The sequence below is a fragment of the Azolla caroliniana genome, unplaced genomic scaffold, assembly GCF_043228905.1.
Source record: "Azolla caroliniana isolate FFs.n. ecotype wild unplaced genomic scaffold, voAzoCaro1.0.p SCAF_4, whole genome shotgun sequence".
Taxonomy (NCBI): domain Eukaryota; kingdom Viridiplantae; phylum Streptophyta; class Polypodiopsida; order Salviniales; family Salviniaceae; genus Azolla; species Azolla caroliniana.
The window spans coordinates 2,256,454-2,266,054 of NW_028230439.1; the positions used below are offsets into that span (position 1 = coordinate 2,256,454).

General features: G+C 38.0%; 1 long non-coding RNA gene across 1 annotated transcript; it reads left to right on the forward strand.

Annotated features, from left to right (window-relative positions):
- The first annotated feature begins 259 nt into the window (after nucleotides 1-259).
- LOC147864748 (uncharacterized) lies at nucleotides 260-2,457 on the forward strand. Its single transcript, XR_015529684.1, has 3 exons — nucleotides 260-373; nucleotides 894-954; nucleotides 2,331-2,457. It is a non-coding gene; the product is annotated as an uncharacterized LOC147864748 (long non-coding RNA).
- The last annotated feature ends 7,144 nt before the right edge of the window (nucleotides 2,458-9,601 follow it).

Sequence of the window (9,601 nt, forward strand, 5' to 3'; positions counted from 1 at the left end):
TTGGATCGCCTCCTCAACTGTTGGATCCAACAGAGTGAAATCCTCTACTGTTCGGTCTTGGATTGCAATAACTTTTCTGTCTATTGATTATCTTGTGTATTGTTGTGTCTAATCTTGTGTATTGTGTGGAATATTTTTGTGTATTGTTGTTGCCCATAGCCATCTTTAATACTTGTTTTTTTTTCTGGAAATTTAGGGTTTTAACATGTCTAGCCAAATGGAAGGGGAAGAAGGGTGTTTAGAATTACCCCTCAATGATCATAAGGATAGGGATGATGTTATCAGGACACAACAAGCCATACGAAACTATTGGGCAGAAAAAAAAGGAAACATCGTCAATTGTTGAAGGATACGAAAGCCACACTCAGTAAAGGTAAGGATAGTTTAGCTGAGAATGTAAGTAATGCGACTACCATCATAGAGAGAAAGGTTGTAGACTATTTCAATGTTCAAACCAAGCACATCAGCAATGAAGAAAAGAAGGTAGTACTTTATGGAATATGTAATGATCCATCGATAAAGGACTTAGTTGATTGTGATGGTCTTAATGCAAACATATCATCTATTTTAGTAAATAATCTTCGTAATAGTTTCGTATCCATGAGCAGGTCAGAAGATGATCTTGTCTTAAAAAGGTCTAGTCTAATGATGTTACTTAATAGTGATGTTGACGATATAAACATCAGTGAGCTATCTAAGGTAATTGGTGTTAGTAGAAAAACAGTGTACAATACAATGAACCGTATAATTTCCTCGGGTGAAGGAACTAGTCTACTAAAGCTAACTACAAGATGTAAGCCAATGACACCCATAACATTTGAAATCAAGGATGTAATCACAATGTTTTGGACTAATGAGAGTAGGGTTTCACCCAATAAAAAGGATTTATGCAGGAAACGTGTTGGAAGAAATCAATACGAGGAGCATCCCATTCATCTTCTTGATGTACCTCAGGTATTTACATTTATCTCAACATTTCTTTTGACTCTACTCGGAAAGTTAATTAGCTCAGTTAGCAGAAAAGCTAATTAGCTTATCAGTTACATTTACCTCAGTTAGCTAATAGGATCGCTACTACATAGGTAACTAGCTACTCTCAATAGTTACTACCATGATAGCTAATTAGCTATTCTCAATAGCTAATTTAGGTACTACCAGATAATTAGCTGTACTGCTAGCTAGTTAGCTATCATGGTAGCTAGTTAGCTATTTCGTTATTACCAGCTAATTAGCTACTAGGAAAGCTAATTAGCTACCATGATAGCTAATTAGCTACTATGATAGCTACTACATAGGTAACTGGCTACTCTCAATAGCTACTACCATGATAGCTAATTAGTTAGGATAGCTAATTAGCCACCATTATAGCTAATTAGCTACTAGACCAGCTAATTAGCTACCATGATAGCTAATTAGTTACTAGGACAGCTAATTAGCCACCGTGATAGCTAATTAGCTACCATGATAGCTAATTAGCTACTATACCAGCTAATTAGCTACCATGATAGCTAATTAGTTACTAGGAAAGCTAATCAGCCACCATTATAGCTAATTAGCTACTAGACCAGCTAATTAGCTACCACGATAGCTAATTAGCTTTCCTAGTAGCTAATTAGCTACCATGATAGCTAATTAGTTACTAGGAAAGCTAATTAGCCACCATGATAGCTAATTAGCTACTAGACAAGCTAATTAGCTACCATGATAACTAATTAGTTACTAGGAAAGCTAATTAGCCACCATGATAGCTAATTAGCTACTAGAGCAGCTAATTAGCTACCATGATAGCTAATTAGCTACTAGGACAACTAATTAGCTACTAGGACAGCTAATTAGCTACCATGATAGCTAATTAGCTACTACGACAGCTAATTAGCTACCATGATAGCTAATTAGCTACTAGAATAGCTAATTAGCTACCATGATAGCTAATTAGCTACTACGACAGCTAATTAGCTACCATGATAGCTAATTAGCTACTAGGACAACCAATTAGCTACTAGGACAGCTAATTAGCTACCATGATAGCTAATTAGCTACTACGACAGCTAATTAGCTACCATGATAGCTAATTAGCTACTAGAATAGCTAATTAGCTACCATGATAGCTAATTAGCTACTACGACAGCTAATTAACTACCATGATAGCTAATTAGCTACTAGGACAACTAATTAGCTACTAGGACAGCTAATTAGCTACCATGATAGCTAATTAGCTACTAGAATAGCTAACTAGCTACTAGAATAGCTAACTAGCTACTAGAATAGCTAATTAGCTACTAGGATAGTTAGCTAGTTACGAGAATAACTAATTCCCCTTTATTACGCAGGTCGATTTATTTATTAGGTTCAAACGAATGCATCCAACTATCAAAGTTCAACTACGAACATTCGAGTCTCTTAAGCCACACTTTGTGAGACGCTTAAAGGATCGATACACATGTTGTTGCATTTACCATGTACAGATGGGTTTTCTGAAGGACTCTGTTAATCTACTACGTCACCATAGCGCATCCCTAACTAATACAGTTTGCACATGTGGGTGCCCAATCTGTCGATCAAGCCCGCAAGAGGAGTGTAAATCATCTGAGCACGTTATCTCTTCCATGAGTTATTTATTAGATTCAATATTGTGTCCGAGAGAATCTGACGCTATCTTCCATATTCATAAATGTGTCATGGGTTTATGTCAAGATTGTGTCCCTACTAGATTTAGGTGGTGTCCAAATGAATTGAGTAGTGAAATATTGATCTCTGTGAAGTTATTTGAGTCAGTGAACACCAATTTCGAAGGAAAGGTGTGTAAAAGAAAGGATCTAGTTCGGAAGATGCTTAAACCAAGGGATTTGGTGTCTCTGTTTGTAGTATCTCTAGGAAAGTTCATTAAACACAACTTCATTTATTCATGGCAGGCCCATCAGTTTAAGACTTGCATATCTGATTTCCCAAATGATGTAGTAGTCTCAGTAGTAGATTTCGCAGAGAATTATACTTTCAAGCAGCAGAATGAAATTCAATCTATGCATTGGTGTTCAGTTCAGGTAACCATTTTTGTGCACATAACATATTTTCGAGTTTCAGGTGATGTTAAAAAAGTAATTCATTTCTTTATTTCCGATGATAAGAAGCATGATACCTTGTTCGTCCAACACTGTTTTAAGTTACATTGGCAGTGGTTATTAGCTCAACGTTTGGAGCTTACTCAACATTGGGTCTGGTCTGACGGAGCTGCGTCACAATTTAAGGCTCGACGTCCATTTTATTTTGTGGGGAGGTATCCTGCTATAACAGGTTTGGAGATGAGATGGAATTTTTTTGGGTCTGCCATGGTAAAGGTGAACATGATGGTGCAGGGGCTGTTATAAAGTGGGCACTTACCCATGAACAACTAAAGACAGATGGTGTGCACATGAATTGTGCATCACATGTAGTTGAATTTTTAAGAACAAATATGTCGACGAGTGCCACAGGTGTTTATTCCTCGCAAGTTCGAGATATCAAACGTGAATTTTGGGAAGTGAAGATAGATGAAGTAAATAGGGAGAAGACCTGGGAGTGCCAAGGAATTCCCGAATTGCGATCTCTGCATGCTGTTCGCGGTTATTCCAGGTTGGATGGTCATTGTATTGCGGTTAGAGAATTGACTTGTTTTTGCTTCCATTGTGTGCAGGGAAATTGGAGATATTGTCTAAACAAAGCATACATTCAGAATTGGGAGTATCACACTCTGAATGATAAGGAAGCAGTTGATGGAGAAACAGGGCAGAATGCTGACTTCACATATGAGGGACTTGGAGATACTTTGAGTGATGTCCTGAACGTTGGGGATAACTTCGCTGTAAATGCTGAAGAAGGCAATTCAGAGGGTGTTGATTTCTATATATTAAAGTGCACGGTTAGTAAACAGTGTGCAAGGCAGAATATTGTAGATGCATGGGGAAATTTTGTATCTGCCGGGACATTCTACATCGAAGGCATTTTTTATGCAAAACTAGATGACTACGAATATGTGTACAGGCTGTTAGAAGACAAACCAGCGGCGTATATGTACTCTCATTTGGTCAGATGCATCAACGTCCCAATGTCAGAATACAATAGCTGCTCCGGTTTATACACTGTTGGTGCTAATGTGTATGAATGTATTTACAATAGTATGCCATGGAATTTGTAGCTACAAGTAGCACTTACCATGTTCTCTTGTAAAACAAACATGTATTTCGCGAAAACAGATCAATAAATTCGTTTGGAATCAATTTCTTGTATACAGTCTGCTTTCTGTGCTTCTTTCTCAATAAAATCATGTCTTTTTTGTTAAGTTTTAAGTTATAAGTTATAGCGAAATAGTCATCAGTAGCTAATTAGCTATACAAATGCAGCTAATTAGCTGTACAAATGTATTTACAATAGTATGCCATGGAATTTGTAGCTACAAGTAGCACTTACCATGTTCTCTTGTAAAACAAACATGTATTTCGCGAAAACAGATCAATAAATTCGTTTGGAATCAATTTCTTGTATACAGTCTGCTTTCTGTGCTTCTTTCTCAATAAAATCATGTCTTTTTTGTTAAGTTTTAAGTTATAAGTTATAGCGAAATAGTCATCAGTAGCTAATTAGCTGTACAAATGCAGCTAATTAGCTGTACAAATGTATTTACAATAGTATGCCATGGAATTTGTAGCTACAAGTAGCACTTACCATGTTCTCTTGTAAAACAAACATGTATTTCGCGAAAACAGATCAATAAATTCGTTTGGAATCAATTTCTTGTATACAGTCTGCTTTCTGTGCTTCTTTCTCAATAAAATCATGTCTTTTTTGTTAAGTTTTAAGTTATAAGTTATAGCGAAATAGTCATCAGTAGCTAATTAGCTGTACAAATGCAGCTAATTAGCTGTACAAATGCAGCTAATTAGCTATACAAATGCAGCTAATTAGCTGTCAATAGCTAAATAGTCATCAATAGAATGAAATCAACAATCTGCAACATATTCCTCAAATTACATAGTTGATAAGTACAGTGGGAACAAGTAATTAAATTCTTCATTGAATAATGTCATCTCTTTACATATTTATAAATTACCATTGGAAATGTCTACAAATCTCCTATAAACAGCTAAGCTCTTGCTAGTCAGTGGAACGAGTCTACATATATTATCCGCATATTGAGCTCGGTATGGAGTCCACAACCATGCACCTAGTTGGCAGCTCACTGTTTGCACCAGGTACTGTTCAGGCATTTCCTCGGGTAGAATGAGACAGCATCTCCGAATATTGAAGTAGTGTCGGAAATGTTCTGTATCCAAAATCAATGTATTGTCAGCATTATATTCAGGCCAAGTAGCCCAAAAATCAGAAAGCCTCTTGAATCTTGCAGCTTCCATCTGCTCACAATTTTCTCGTGCCCATTGACCTTTAAAACGACTTCGCCATTTTGGGAAGAATCTTACCAAACACTTCCACACATCTGATTTTGGTTTTTCACTCCAAATAAACAAATCGAAGTACTCCACAGCCCACTCTAGAAACTGATTTGCGTCCCTCCTTGGCTGCATATATCTCACACTCATCAAGACTTTATCAAGCTCCAAGATCAAGGCTCTTCGCTCGACTTCTAGTGGTTTAGGTTTCCATTCCTGAAACTGAGCCGCTGTTACACCATTTTCTGGTAGGATACGATCAATCTCAATCAGCTCAGGTTCGGCTGACACAACTGGTGTCCTTTTCCTCTTTAAACCCCTAGTCGACTGTGTTGGGCCTAGCTTCACATTCTGGTGCTCTTGTTTTGTCGACTTAGTTATCAATCCTTGGATTACCTCAGTGCATGTAGCTACTGTTCTGCTCGATATCAGTCCACTGGTATCACATGCTGCATCTACCTGCAACACCAAGTCATCCGTGCTACATGCTGCATCTACCTGCAACACCAAGTCATCCGTGCTACATGCTTGATCAACTTGTGTGACCAGATCACTTGTGTTAGTTGCTACATCTACTTTCAAGATGGGGCCCTTTAAACATGCCGCAACATCAACAGTATCCACACTGCCATTGGCCTTACGAGCAATAGAATCAAACCCTTTAGACTCTGCAACATCAGAAAACACCAACATATTCACACTCACAAAGTAACTACTAGTCTCACAAAACAATATCCTGAACATCAAAGAGTTTCAGTCATAGAACAACACTCTTCAAATTATCTTGGAAAAACATCATAGAGTTCCATTACATAATGTGGATCAAGCAACAACCAATCTGAGGTTTTACTTGTCCAATAGGATAGTAAAACTTCATAAAACCCTAGCAAAATCCCTAAGCTAACAATCATATCCAACTAAACAGTATTTCGCTCCACTACGTCTGGGCCCCTTGACCGAGTAACTGGTCTTGTTCCCGATCGTGGCCCCTTCTTCAGCCTTTTTCTGGTTGGTTCCCCATTTAGCCTTGCTTCTAGGACCCAATGCGCAAGTGTGTCCTCCTCCGACAACCTTCCCATCGCCTCAGCAGCTAATTGCACATCAGCCGTTTCTTGAACTAGCTTTTCAAGTACAGAGGGATCTGTTTGGACATTTTCAGTAGTTGGGCTCGGTGGGGTGGAATCAAGGTCTTGAGACTCGAAGAAATGTTGCATCAAGTGTTCATAAACACTGTTGTTGTGAACCTCAGTTTTACATGTTGTTTCCACTATTTCATGGCATTTCACATCGTTGCCTAATTCAGTACACTGTTCCAAAAGAATAGGGTGCAGCTGATCTGAAGGAGATGTGATAGCAGGACTCTTACTTTCAGCCACATTGGCAGTAGTATCCTCATCTGTTGCAGCATCATCAGCACCAGACACATCATGTGCCGTCCTTAATCCACAAGATTCTACAATAACATGACAGTTATTTAGGATATCTAATTAGCTACTTTACTAAACTATGGTAGAAGCTAGGATAGCTAATTAGCTAGTACGATAGCTAATTAGCTAGTATGATAGCTAATTAGGTACTTTACTCAACTATGGTAGTAGTTAGGATAGCTAATTAGGTACTTTACTCAACTATGGTAGTAGTTAGGATAGCTTATTAGCTACTAGGACAGCTAATTAGCTGCCAGTAGCTAATTAGCTACTAGGATAGCTAATTAGCTGCCAGTAGCTAATTAGCTACTAGGATAGCTAATTAGCTGCCAGTAGCTAATTAGCTACTAGGATAGCTTATTAGCTACTTTACACAACTATGGCAGTAGCTACTAGGATAGCTAATTCGCTAGTAGGATAGCTAATTAGTTGCCAGCAGCTAATTAGCTAGTAGGATAGCTAATTAGCTACTAGGATAGCTAATTAGTTGCCAGTAGCTAATTAGCTAGTAGGATAGCTAATTAGGTACTTTACTCAACTATGGTAGTAGCTAATTAGCTAGTAGGATAGCTAATTAGGTACTTTACTCAACTATGGTAGTAGCTAATTAGCTAGTAGGATAGCTAATTAGCTACTAGGATAGCTAATTAGCTGCTAGTAGCTAATTAGCTACTAGGATAGCTTATTAGCTACTTTACACAACTATGGCAGTAGCTAATTAGTTACTAGGATAGCTAATTAGTTGCCAGTGGCTAATTAGCTAGTAGGATACCTAATTAGCTTTTTTACACAACTATAGTACTAGCTAATTAGCTAGTACCATAGCTAATTACCTACTAGGATAGCTAATTAGCTACTTTACTAACTATGGTAGTAGCTAGGATAGCTAATTAGCTACTTTACTAACTATGGTGGTAGCTAGGATAGCTAATTAACTACAATGAAAGCTAATTAGCTACTTTCTCAACTATGTAGTAGCTAGGATAGCTTATTAGCTACTAGGACAGCTAATTAGCTGCCAGTAGCTAATTAGCTACTAGGATAGCTAATTAGCTGCCAGTAGCTAATTAGCTACTAGGATAGCTTATTAGCTACTTTACACAACTATGTCAGTAGCTAATTAGCTACTATGATAGCTAATTAGCTAGTAGGATAGCTAATTAGTTGCCAGTAGCTAATTAGCTAGTAGGATAGCTAATTAGCTTTTTTACACAACTATGGTACTAGCTAATTAGCTAGTACCATAGCTAACTAGCTATTAGGATAGCTTATTAGCTACTTTACACAACTATGTCAGTAGCTAATTAGCTACTATGATAGCTAATTAGCTAGTAGGATAGCTAATTAGTTGCCAGTAGCTAATTAGCTAGTAGGATAGCTAATTAGCTTTTTTACACAACTATGGTACTAGCTAATTAGCTAGTACCATAGCTAACTAGCTACTAGGATAGCTTATTAGCTACTTTACACAACTATGGCAGTAGCTAATTAGTTACTAGGATAGCTAATTAGTTGCCAGTGGCTAATTAGCTAGTAGGATAGCTATTTAGCTTTTTTACACAACTATGGTACTAGCTAATTAGCTAGTACCATAGCTAATTAGCTACTAAGATAGCTAATTAGCTAGTAGCTCATTAGCTGCCAGTAGCTAATTAGCTAGTAGGATAGCTAATTAGAAAAGACTAAGCTTATTAGCTACAGTATGGTATACCTATTTGTTTTCTCCACTCATTTGGTAGAGTTGTACTGCAATCTCCCAAACAGAATGCAGCAATTCGACAGGCATGTTGAAAACAAAGCAGATGGTATGTGTGGTTGCATGGTTGTAGGTGAACCAACAAAGACGCAGTTTTGTCCTCCACACCTAACCCGCAAGCGATGCAACGTGCTTGAACTGTCAATAAATCAATTTCTGGTTCTACTTCATTTGGTAAGGGAGCAAGAATGTTCAGGTCCAAATCCTGTCTGGTCCTTACCATTCCCTCCACAAAATGTAGCTTCTTCTTAAGGCAGCTAACTACCTATTCTTGATGAATGTATTGTTCCTTCAACGCAACAGAGAAATTTACCGATTAATTATTCTTGTTGTTGAAAGATACACCAACTTTGCTCAGGAATCGTTAACTTACTTGAAGCTTATCCAAATTGTAATCTGCAACAGTATTTACACCTAGAAGGTCCAGGTTCATTGAAAGAACCTGGATCTCTATTTGCAGTTCTATTTTACGCTGGGGATCCAGTGGCCCCTCTAATTCAAGCTCCTGTTGCGCAACCTATTCCAGATAATGCTTGATTAGCACATTTTACCCGTTATTTATAACACAATCACATACCAGCAAAACAATAGTTACCTGAATCTTATTTCTAATTGTTGTAACAGCAGAAGTAACTTTGCTCTCCATTGCAGAAGCCATTGTGGCTTTCTCTAAATCAGTCTTAAAAAATGCCAATGTCTCACAGGCTTCATGGACATTTTTTAGCATATAGCTAACCAATGTCTCACCTGTATCATCGACATTGGCTTTCCTTGGGTGTCGGTGTGGTGTATGCCCCCGGTCTTGCTGGGAGTCGGCAGTTGCATCAACAGCTGCCATGCTCCAAAATCTGTCTATTTTTTGTGCCAAGGTCCCCATCTTTCGGCATCTTTTTACCGATGCCTCACCATAGACTGCCCAAGCTACCCTATACATTTCAGGGTCTCTAGATTCCTTCGCTGTTTTGCAGTACTCATATGCAAATGCTCTAGCAAATGAA